The sequence below is a fragment of the Pongo pygmaeus genome, chromosome 3, assembly GCF_028885625.2.
Source record: "Pongo pygmaeus isolate AG05252 chromosome 3, NHGRI_mPonPyg2-v2.0_pri, whole genome shotgun sequence".
NCBI classification, from domain to species: domain Eukaryota; kingdom Metazoa; phylum Chordata; class Mammalia; order Primates; family Hominidae; genus Pongo; species Pongo pygmaeus.
The window spans coordinates 124,070,168-124,081,547 of NC_072376.2; the positions used below are offsets into that span (position 1 = coordinate 124,070,168).

Sequence of the window (11,380 nt, forward strand, 5' to 3'; positions counted from 1 at the left end):
GTGGGATCCAGAGAGGAAATGTTTGCCTCAGAGGCAGGGTATACATGTGGAAAAAACTGTGCTGGAGACATAGACAACAAGGACTGAAGCACTGGCCACTCTGATGGTAGAGATTACGGTAGGGAAAAAGAAACGTAAGAGGCTTATTACATCTCACAAAACTCAATGAATTACCAAAATCAAGTTAAATATTTATTCCTAGATCTTGAGAATGTTTAAAGTTCTATATTAATATATCATTATCAGTATCTTAGATGGAATTGATGTTTGTATACCTGAAGCATATTATTAACAGATCATATTTTATCCATTGCTCAGTTGTTATAACAGATTGCCAGTTTATGTTGAAAATAGAATGTATTTTTATTTTCCTCCATGTCTAGTACTGCTTCAAATTAGCTGCCATGTATCTGTAAAACATTTTTGGCATTCAGCTTTTTCTAATCATTAATAACCATGATGTTCTTGAAGCATGTTCTCCGTGTCTTCATTTAAGGTAAGAATTCCTGCTTTCTTCTGTAAATGCCTGGGCAGGTATCAGTGATTTCCTAAAGAGAATTTTTGGTAAGGGAATTGGCTTTTTTTTTTTTTTTTTTTTTTTTGGAATTGGCTTTTATACTACATTTCATTTCAGACATCTTTCTTAAAGAAGAAAGCTGTGTGTTAGCTTCAGGAGCTATGGATCTCTAAATGAAGGGTCAGATGCCCTGAGTTTAGGCAGAGTGGAAGACTTACTTTTGCACTCATCCTCAAATATGTTAGGAGGAATATAGAGTACTTTTAAAAGCAAGTACTTGAGGCCAACTGGGTTTGGGTCCTGACTCTGACATTTACAAGTATGTAACCTTTGAAAATTGCTTTAGTTATCACTTCCTCAGTTTCCTCATCTACAAATGTGAATAATGTCAGTAGCTACCCCAAATAGTTGAAAGATTAAGTAAGCTGATCTACACAAAGTGCTCACTTAGCACCTAACTCTTGCTGTCAAAGATCACAGTTACCAGGCTCAAGAGGGGTTGTTTAGTTTATTACTATATCAGCACCTAGAACAGCGACTGGCACATAGTAGGCAGCTGACTCTTTATTTGCCAAATAAATAAATAAATTTGAGGAGGAAATAGTTAATATTTCTGCTGATTTTAGAGTATTGTAGCAGAGAAAGACCCCCTAGCAGGGGTTTAAAATTGGTCCCTTGATTCCCACTGAAGAGGAAGATTGTTAATGTGGGATAAGTTTAAGGAAATAATTCAGTCAAGGAACTAGAAATGGGAACATTTAGTGGGACAAGAGAACAGGCATAAGTTTTTTCTTTGTTTGTTTTTGTTTTTTTTCTGTATTGATTGCTCTTTTAATGTCAGTTTCTCTTCCAGTTACCTTCCTTTTTGGAACACTTTTCTCTGTTTACTTCTTTCTCTAGAATCTATTGGCACCCTCACCAATTTTGCTTGTTGTTGCTTCTCTCTTTCTGAATTCATCTCCCATGCAGCAGGGACAGGAAAAGAAACCACAGGTTTGTACTTAAGAAAGTATCTAACTATAGCCGTTGTTTTCTCCTCAGTATCTGTTGGAATATGCATCCTCCCCTCACTTCAGTTATGAAAGAATATTGGCATCACAAAAAAATGCAGATAATTTTGGTGTTGGGAGATGCCAATTCAGTAATACACTTTGATATTAGCACAGACTCCATGTGCCATAAACTCTCTTCACATTGACATTTCTCTTATTAAGGCTCCTATGTGTAAACCAAGGAACAAGTATCACAGTGGTTACTTTTAGAAACTTGAAATCTCTTACTTCAAGAAGCTTATAATTTATGGCTACTGCTCATTAAGATCTGAAGGGAAATTGAATTGCTTTATCTTGAAACTCTCAAAACTAAGCTAACCAAGGGACAAATCTGAGTGTCAGATTCATATTTAACAGAGATGACACAGATGGTTATATGGGTTAGTTGATATGCATAATATTTCACAAACAGAAGAATTCTAAAGTTTTCTTAACTGAAGGCACAAATAAACCACCAAGGAAAGCTATGCTACTTTTCAAATAAGTTATTGTGCTCATCTAAACATTTACAGGATTTTAGTGTGAACTCATTATATTTGATGTTGTTTTGTATGGACCCCCAGTAGAGTTCATACTCTATTTTGTTTGCTTGTTTGTTTGTTTTGAGACGGAGTCTCGCTCTGTCACCCAGGCTGGAGTCCAGTGGCGCGATCTCGGCTCACTGCAAGCTCCTCCTCCCGGGTTCACGCCATTCTCCTGCCTCAGCCTCCCGAGTAGCTGGGACTACAGGCGCCCACCACCACGTCTGGCTAATTTATTTTTGTATTTTTAGTAGAGACGGGGTTTCACCGTGTTAGCCAGGATGGTCCTGATCTCCTGACCTCGTGATCCGCCGGCCTTGGCCTCCCAAAGTGCTGGGATCACAGGCGTGAGCCACTGTGCCCGGCCCATACTCTGTTTTTATACTAAAAACATAGTATGCACTCAATAATCATTCATTTATTCAACCAACACATAATTATTAAGCACCTACCAATTATTGTCCAGAAGCAGAGTTTATTGGCAAGAAAGATATCAGAGATCTTACCTCATGCAATCATAGGGCAGAAAAAAAGTAGACATTAAGTAAAAAATTACTAAATTATGATTAATGTGAAAATAATTCCTCTACTGGCCAAACAAAAATGGTAATTTTAATATTCTGCTTTAGCAGTTAATTTCTTACATTTACTATGATATTGTTAGCATCATTGGTGATGAATCTCAGCTGAGGTGATAGTGATACCAAACTGCTAGTTGAAACAGACCTTTAAAAAATATGGTTTGGAAAAAGAGCCCAGTGGATTTGGCTATGTAAACACTTTGAAGGATTGAAAGAGCCACATTAAATACACTCTGAGGCTGGCCAAGCCACTGAAGACTTCACCAAGTCAGTGGTGGGTCAAACGGAAGAATTTGCATTTTCTTTACGCAATCTCAGTCTCTCCAGAAAAGTGGCCACCTTTAACATCTGTCGTCTCTCTCTGTCTCTTTCTGATTCTGTCTCTGTGTCTCTCTCCCTACTTTAAAAAATGGTTACATTATCAAAAGTTTCTTATATGCCATAACCAACTGTCGAATTTATTTTTTAAGTTTTCGTATTGAGTATGAGTTTATTTGAACTGTAAAATATATAAGCAAATATTAGCAAATCACATAAACAAGATATTGTGATTTATTCTTTTACTACTGTCAGTAAAAAAAAAAAAGGAATAGCTATTGGTTGCTCTAAAAACACACTTCTAATGGCTAACATAAAACACATGCTCACTTTCTATCTGAACTCTGAATTGTGGCAATATTATAACTCTAAAAAAAAAGGAGTGGCAGGAACATTCTATTCATTCTCTTTGGTCTGTAAGTCTAAGCTGTTCACAAATGTAGTCGCTGACCCAGGGCCTGGCCAGACCCCAGCAAAGAATGAGGGAGAGGAACTCAATCCCATTTGACAGTCTCAAAACACATGAATTCTCCCGAGTGCTTTTTCCTATGTCATGCTCCTTTTTGGAAAAGATATGGCTATGACAAGAAAGAGAAATTATTTTTTCTTTCCCACATAAAGATGCAAAAGTTATCCTGAATTGTGTCTCTGTGTGCCCAGAGCTATAGAAGGCCCAGATTGCTGGAGGAGACAGGAGCTGTAATTTCATAATTTTAATTATACTTTTGTGAGTCATTTACCATCCCAAATAAAGAGGGAACATTTTTGAGTCAAGTAGGCATGCATTTACATCCTGTAAAAGTTTCAGCTTTTTAATCTATAAAATAATGATAATATTTGCTCCAATATTAGCTCTACCTCCAACATATACTTATTGGATTATTGCCATATGCCAAGCACAATTGTGGGTAATGGGAAGGAAGCAGTGAGCAAGACAGGCTAACTTTCAACTTTATGAAGCTTACCTTCTACCTGTTGTCACTGGAACAAATGAGATATGTGTGCAGAAGTCCTGCTGTATAAAAGGTATTCAATAGGTGGAGGAGCCAAGATGGCCGAATAGGAATAGCTCCGGTCTACAGCTCCCAGCACGAGCGACTCAGAAGACGGGTGATTTCTGCATTTCCATCTGAGGTACCGTGTTCATCTCACTAGGGAGTGCCAGACAGTGGGCGCAGGTCAGTGGGTGAGTGCACCGTGCGCCAGCCGAAGCAGGGGCGAGGCATTGCCTCACTCAGGAAGCACAAGGGGTCAGGGAGTTCCCTTTCCAGGGGTGACAGACGGCACCTGGAAAATCGGGCCACTCCCACCCGAATACTGTGCTTTTCCGACGGGCTTAGGAAACGGTGCCCCAGGAGAGTATAGCCCGCACCTGGCTCAGAGGGTCCTACGCCCACGGAGTCTCGCTGATTGCTAGCACAGCAGTCTGAGATCAAACAGCAAGTCGGCAGCGAGGCTGGGGGAGGGGCGCCCGCCATTGCCCAGGCTCGCTTAGGTAAACAAAGCAGCCTGGAAGCTTGAACTGGGTGGAGCCCACCACAGCTCAAGGAGGCCTGCCTGCCTCTGTAGGCTCCACCTCTGGGGGCAGGGCACAGACAAACAAAAAGACAGCAGTAACCTCTGCAGACTTAAATGTCCCTGTCTGACAGCTTTGAGGAGAGCAGTGGTTCTCCCAGCACGCAACTGGAGATCTAAGAACGGGCTGACTGCCTCCTCAAGTGGGTCCCTGACCCCTGACCCCCGAGCAGCCTAACTGGGAGGCACCCCCCAGCAGGGGCAGACTGACACCTCACAGGGCCGGCCAGGTACTCCAACAGACCTGCAGCTGAGGGTCCTGTCTGTTAGAAGGAAAACTAACAGAAAGGACATCCACACCAAAAACCCATCTGTACATCACCATCATCAAAGACCAAAAGTAGATAAAACCACAAAGATGGGGAAAAAACAGAGCAGAAAAACTGGAAACTCTAAAAAGCAGAGTACCTCTCCTCCTCCAAAGGAACGCAGTTCCTCACCAGCAACGGAACAAAGCTGGATGGAGAATGACTTTGACGAGCTGAGAGAAGAAGGCTTCAGACGATGAAATTACTCCGAGCTACGGGAGGATATTCAAACCAAAGGCAAAGAAGTTGAAAACTTTGAAAAAAATTTAGAAGAATGTATAACTAGAATAACCAATACAGAGAAGTGCTTAAAGGAGCTGATGGAGCTGAAAACCAAGGCTCGAGAACTACATGAAGAATGCAGAAGCCTCAGGAGCCGATGCGATCAAATGGAAGAAAGGGTATCAGCCCTGGAAGATGAAATGAATGAAATGAAGTGAGAAGGGAAGTTTAGAGAAAAAAGAATAAAAAGAAACGAGCAAAGCCTCCAAGAAATGTGGGACTATGTGAAAAGACCAAATCTACGTCTGATTGGTGTACCTGAAAGTGACAGGGAGAATGGAACCAAGTTGGAAAACACTCTGCAGGATATTATCCAGGAGAACTTCCCCAATCTAGCAAGGCAGGCCAACATTCAGATTCAGGAAATACAGAGAACGCCACAAAGATACTCCTCGAGAAGAGCAACTCCAAGACACATAATTGTCAGATTCACCAAAGTTGAAATGAAGGAAAAAATGTTAAGGGCAGCCAGAGAGAAAGGTCGGGTTACCATCAAAGGGAAGCCCATCAGACTAACAGCAGATCTCTCGGCAGAAACCCTACAAACCAGAAGAGAGTGGGGGCCAATATTCAACATTCTTAAAGAAAAGAATTTTCAACCCAGAATTTCATATCCTGCCAAACTAAGCTTCATAAGTGAAGGAGAAATAAAATACTTTACAGACAAGCAAATGCTGAGAGATTTTGTCACCACCAGGCCTGCCCTAAAAGAGCTCCTGAAGGAAGCGCTAAACATGGAAAGGCACAACCGGTACCAGCCACTGCAAAATCATACCGAAATGTAAAGACCATCGAGACTAGGAAGAGACTGCATCAACTAACGAGCAAAATAACCAGCTAACATCATAATGACAGGATCAAATTCACACATAACAATATTAACTTTAAATGTAAATGGACTAAATGCTCCAATTAAAAGACACAGACTGGCAAATTGGATAAAGACTCAAGACCCATCAGTGTGCTGTATTCAGGAAACCCATCTCACGTGCAGAGACACACATAGGCTCAAAATAAAAGGATGGAGGAAGATCTACCAAGCAAATGGAAAACAAAAAAAGGCAGGGGTTGCAATCCTAGTCTCTGATAAAACAGACTTTAAACCAACAAAGATCAAAAGAGTCAAAGAAGGCCATTACATAATGGTAAAGGGATTAATTCAACAAGAAGAGCTAACTATCCTAAATATATATGCACCCAATACAGGAGCACCCAGATTCATAAAGCAAGTCCTGAGTGACCTACAAAGAGACTTAGACTCCCACACATTAATAATGGGAGACTTTAACACTCCACTGTCAACATTAGACAGATCAATGAAACAGAAAGTCAACAAGGATACCCAGGAATTGAACTCAGCTCTGCACCAAGCGGACCTAATAGACATCTACAGAACTCTCCACCCCAAATCAACAGAATATACATTTTTTTCAGCACCACACCACACCTATTCCAAAATTGACCATACACTTGGAAGTAAAGCTCTCCTCAATAAATGTAAAAGAACAGAAATTATAACAAACTATCTCTCAGATCACAGTGCAATCAAGCTAGAACTCAAGATTAAGAATCTCACTCAAAACCACTCAACTACGTGGAAACTGAACAACCTGCTCCTGAATGACTACTGGGTACATAACGAAATGAAGGCAGAAATAAAGATGTTCTTTGAAACCAACGAGAACCAAGACACAACATACCAGAATCTCTGGGATGCATTCAAAGCAGTGTGTAGAGGGAAATTTATAGCACTAAATGCCCACAAGAGAAAGCAGGAAAAATCCAAAATTGACACCCTAACATCACAATTAAAAGAACTAGAAAAGCAAGAGCAAACACATTCAAAAACTAGCAGAAGGCAAGAAATAACTAAAATCAGAGCAGAACTGAAGGAAATAGAGACACAAAAAACCCTTCGAAAAATAAATGAATCCAGGAGCTGGTTTTTTGAAAGGATCAACAAAATTGATAGACCACTAGCAAGATTAATAAAGAAAAAAAGAAGTATCAAATAGATGCAATAAAAAATGATAAAGGGGATATCACCACCGATCCCACAGAAATACAAACTACCATCAGAGAATATTACAAACACCTCTACGCAAATAAACTAGAAAATCCAGAAGAAATGGATAAATTCCTCAACACATACACCCTCCAAAGACTAAACCAGGAAGAAGTTGAATCTCTGAATAGACCAATAACAGGAGCTGAAATTGTGGCAATAATCAATAGCTTACCAACCAAAAAAAGTCCAGGACCAGATGGGTTCACAGCCGAATTCTACCAGAGGTACAAGAAGGAGCTGGTACCATTCCTTCTGAAACTATTCCAATCAATAGAAAAAGAGGGAATCCTCCCTAACTCATTTTATGAGGCCAGCATCATCCTGATACCAAAGCCTGGCAGAGAACAACAAAAAAAGAGAATTTTAGACCAATATCCTTGATGAACATTGATGCAAAAATCCTCAATAAAATACTGGCAAACAGAATCCAGCAGCACATCAAAAAGCTTATCCACCATGATCAAGTGGGCTTCATCCTAGGATGCAAGGCTGGTTCAATATACACAAATCAATAAATCTAATCCAGCATATAAACAGAACCAAAGACAAAAACCACATGATTATCTCAATAGATGCAAAAAAGGCCTTTGACAAAATTCAACAAGGTTTCATGCTAAAAACTCTCAATAAATTAGGTATTGATGGGATGTATCTCAAAATAATCAGAGCTATCTATGACAAACCCACAGCCAATATCATACTGAATGGGCAAAAACTGGAAGCATTCCCTTTGAAAACTGGCACAAGACAGGGATGCCCTCTCTCACCACTTCTATTCAACATAGTGTTGGAAGTTCTAGCCAGGGCAATTAGGCAGGAGAAGGAAATCAAGGGTATTCAATTAGGAAAAGAGGAAGTCAAATTGTCCCTGTTTGCAGATGACATGATTGTATATCTAGAAAACCCCATTGTCTCAGCCCAAAATCTGCTTAAGCTGATAAGCAACTTCAGCAAAGTCTCAGGATACAAAATCAATGTACAAAAATCACAAGCATTCTTATACATCAATAACAGACAAACAGAGAGCCAAATCATGAGTGAACTCCCATTCACAATTGCTTCAAAGAGAATAAAATACCTAGGAATCCAACTTACAAGGGATGTGAAGGACCTCTTCAAGGAGAACTACAAACCACTGCTCAAGGAAATAAAAGACGATACAAACAAATGAAAGAACATTCCATACTCATGGGTAGGAAGAATCAATATCATGAAAATGGCCATCCTTCCCAAGGTAATTTACAGATTCAATGCCATCCCCATCAAGTTACCAATGACTTTCTTCACAGAATTGGAAAAAACTACTTTAAAGTTCATATGGAACCAAAAAAGAGCCCGCATCACCAAGTCAATCCTAAGCCAAAAGAACAAAACTGGAGGCATCACGTTACCTGACTTCAAACTATACTACAAGGCTACAGTAACCAAAACAGCATGGTACTGGTACCAAAACAGAGATATAGATCAATGGAACAGAACAGAGCCATCAGAAATAATGCCACGTATCTACAACTATCTGATCTTTGACAAACCTGACAAAAACAAGAAATGGGGAAAGGATTCCCTATTTAATAAATGGTGCTGGGAAAACTGGCTAGCCATATGGAGAAAGCTGAAACTGGATCCCTTCCTTACACCTTATACAAAAATCAATTCAAGATGGATTAAAGACTTAAATGTTAGACCTAAAACCATAAAAACCCTAGAAGAAAACCTAGGCAATACCATTCAGGACATAGGCATGGGCAAGGACTTCATGTCTAAAACACCAAAAGCAATGGCAACAAAGGCCAGAATTGACAAATGGGATCTAATTAAACTAAAGAGCTTCTGCACAGCAAAGGAAACTACCATCAGACTGAACAGGCAACCCACAAAATGGGAGAAAATTTTCGCAACCTACTCATCTGACAAAGGGCTAATATCCAGAATCTACAATGAACTCCAACAAATTTACAAGAAAAAAACAAACAACCCCATCAAAAAGTGGGCGAAGGACATGAACAGACACTTCTCAAAAGAAGACATTTATGCAGCCAAAAAACACATGAAAAAATGCTCACCATCACTGGCCATCAGAGAAATGCAAATCAAAACCACAATGAGATACCATCTCACACCAGTTAGAATGGCAATCATTAAAAAGTCAGGAAACAACAGGTGCTGGAGAGGATGTGGAGAAATAGGAACACTTTTACACTGTTGGTGGGACTGTAAACTAGTTCAACCCTTGTGGAAGTCAGTGTGGCGATTCCTCAGGGATCTAGAACTAGAAATTCCATTTGACCCAGCCATCCCATTACTGGGTATATACCCAAAGGACTATAAATCATGCTGCTATAAAGACACATGTGCACGTATGTTTATTGCGGCATTATTCACAATAGCAAAGACTTGGAACCAACCCAAATGTCCAACAATGATAGACTGGATTAAGAAAATGTGGCACATATACACCATGGAATACTATGCAGCCATAAAAAATGATGAGTTCATGTTCTTTGTAGGGACATGGATGAAATTGGAAATCATCATTCTCAGTAAACTATCGCAAGAACAAAAAACCAAACACCGCATATTCTCACTCATAGGTGGGAATTGAACAATGAGAACACATGGACACAGGAAGGGGAACATCACACTTCGGGGACTGTTGTGAGGTGGGGGGAGGGGGGAGGGATAGCATTGGGAGATATACCTAATGCTAGATGACGAGTTGGTGGGTGCAGCGCACCAGCATGGCACATGTATACATATGTAACTTACCTGCACGTTGCGCACATGTACCATAGAGCCTAAAGTATAGTAATAATAATAATAATCATAATCATAATAATAAAAAGACAAAAAAGAAATAAAAAAGGTATTCAATAAATAATTACTTCCTTTTATAACAAGAAAATAAAACTATATGCACAACATAAAACTAGGAACTTTTATCAATATAGAGGCTATAAGGAATGATATATTAAAGGAAGTTTTATAAAATCTGGATCTGAAGTTTTACTCTTATCAGATGAACTTTGATGTTCTTTCTCTTAATTCCAAAATAAACGGCATTAAATCTGCTTTAACATTCATTAATCAATTAAAAAGCCTCTATTCCATTGTCTATATCTTACTAAACTCTTTGGGCTATGTTTTTTAAAAAATTGTCTATACATTTAGCATCAACTCTCATTATTCCAGAATGTGAATCTGTCAATTGCTGCACTGTTCACACTCAATTCATCCCAAGCTCTGTGCATGTCTACATTGTTTACTAATTAACAGCATCTTTCTCATGCTTATAACCTATTCAAGATCCTGTGCATGAAGATCCTATGCAAGTCCTGCTTCCTTCACGATATTTCCCCAGATTGATCTAGAGTGCTTTGGAGTTCCCCTTTTTTCACTTCTTATATCTACTGTGACCATATTTTCTGGACCATACCCATATTATAGAGCGTTCTCTTTTATTCTCTAAAGTACACATTGCTGTGAGTTGTTGTTTAATTTTTCCAGAGTGCTTCTCCTGTCTACTCAAATTGTATAAGCTCCAGATGGGAACTCAATACTGAATGGGTGAATGATAAAATCAATAAATCAATCAAATTGCATGTGATTATTCTTTCATGAGGATAACTCATATGTTGTTAACTTACTTTGGCAAATAAATTGGTGGAAGAGCTATTGGTCTGGGAGGATAATTTTTGGCTCTTCTGAAATCACAGCCCATGCCAATGTGTATGTTACCTGATCCAGGAATAATAAAAAGGTCTTATAGGGATGTGTGCTAGAAAAGTAGTTCTGGGTGGATCAGGAGAAATATGGACCATGAATGCCACAAAAATTCCTATAACGTTCTTGAAATGCTTGTTCCACTTTCTCCCTTTGGTGGGTAAAGGAAAAATGATTTCCAAAATCAGGAAAATTACTAAACATTGCCCCCAATTGGGATTCTGGCAACTAGTCAGCCTTATTATGTTTTATTGAAAGCTAATGTCATTATTGCACCACATTCTAAAGAACAAATGGTTTTTAATGAGCAATGTGTTGATTAAAAGGAACAGTACAAATGAAATCCATTTTAATGAGTGATAATAATAAACCAGTAACAAAAATTACTTAATGAAAGGTAGAATAACAAACGTCACTTTTCCTTTTCCTGATGTCTCA

At 39.2% G+C, this 11,380-nt stretch overlaps 1 long non-coding RNA gene across 1 annotated transcript in view; it reads right to left on the reverse strand.

Moving 5' to 3' along the window:
• LOC134739380 (uncharacterized) overlaps positions 1 to 4,266 on the reverse strand; it is a 67,185-nt gene extending 62,919 nt beyond the window's left edge. Inside the window, exon 1 of the long non-coding RNA XR_010125976.1 lies at positions 3,955 to 4,266. This is a non-coding gene — a long non-coding RNA (uncharacterized LOC134739380). The remainder of the gene's footprint in view (positions 1 to 3,954) is intronic.
• Between the last annotated feature and the right edge of the window lie 7,114 nt (positions 4,267 to 11,380).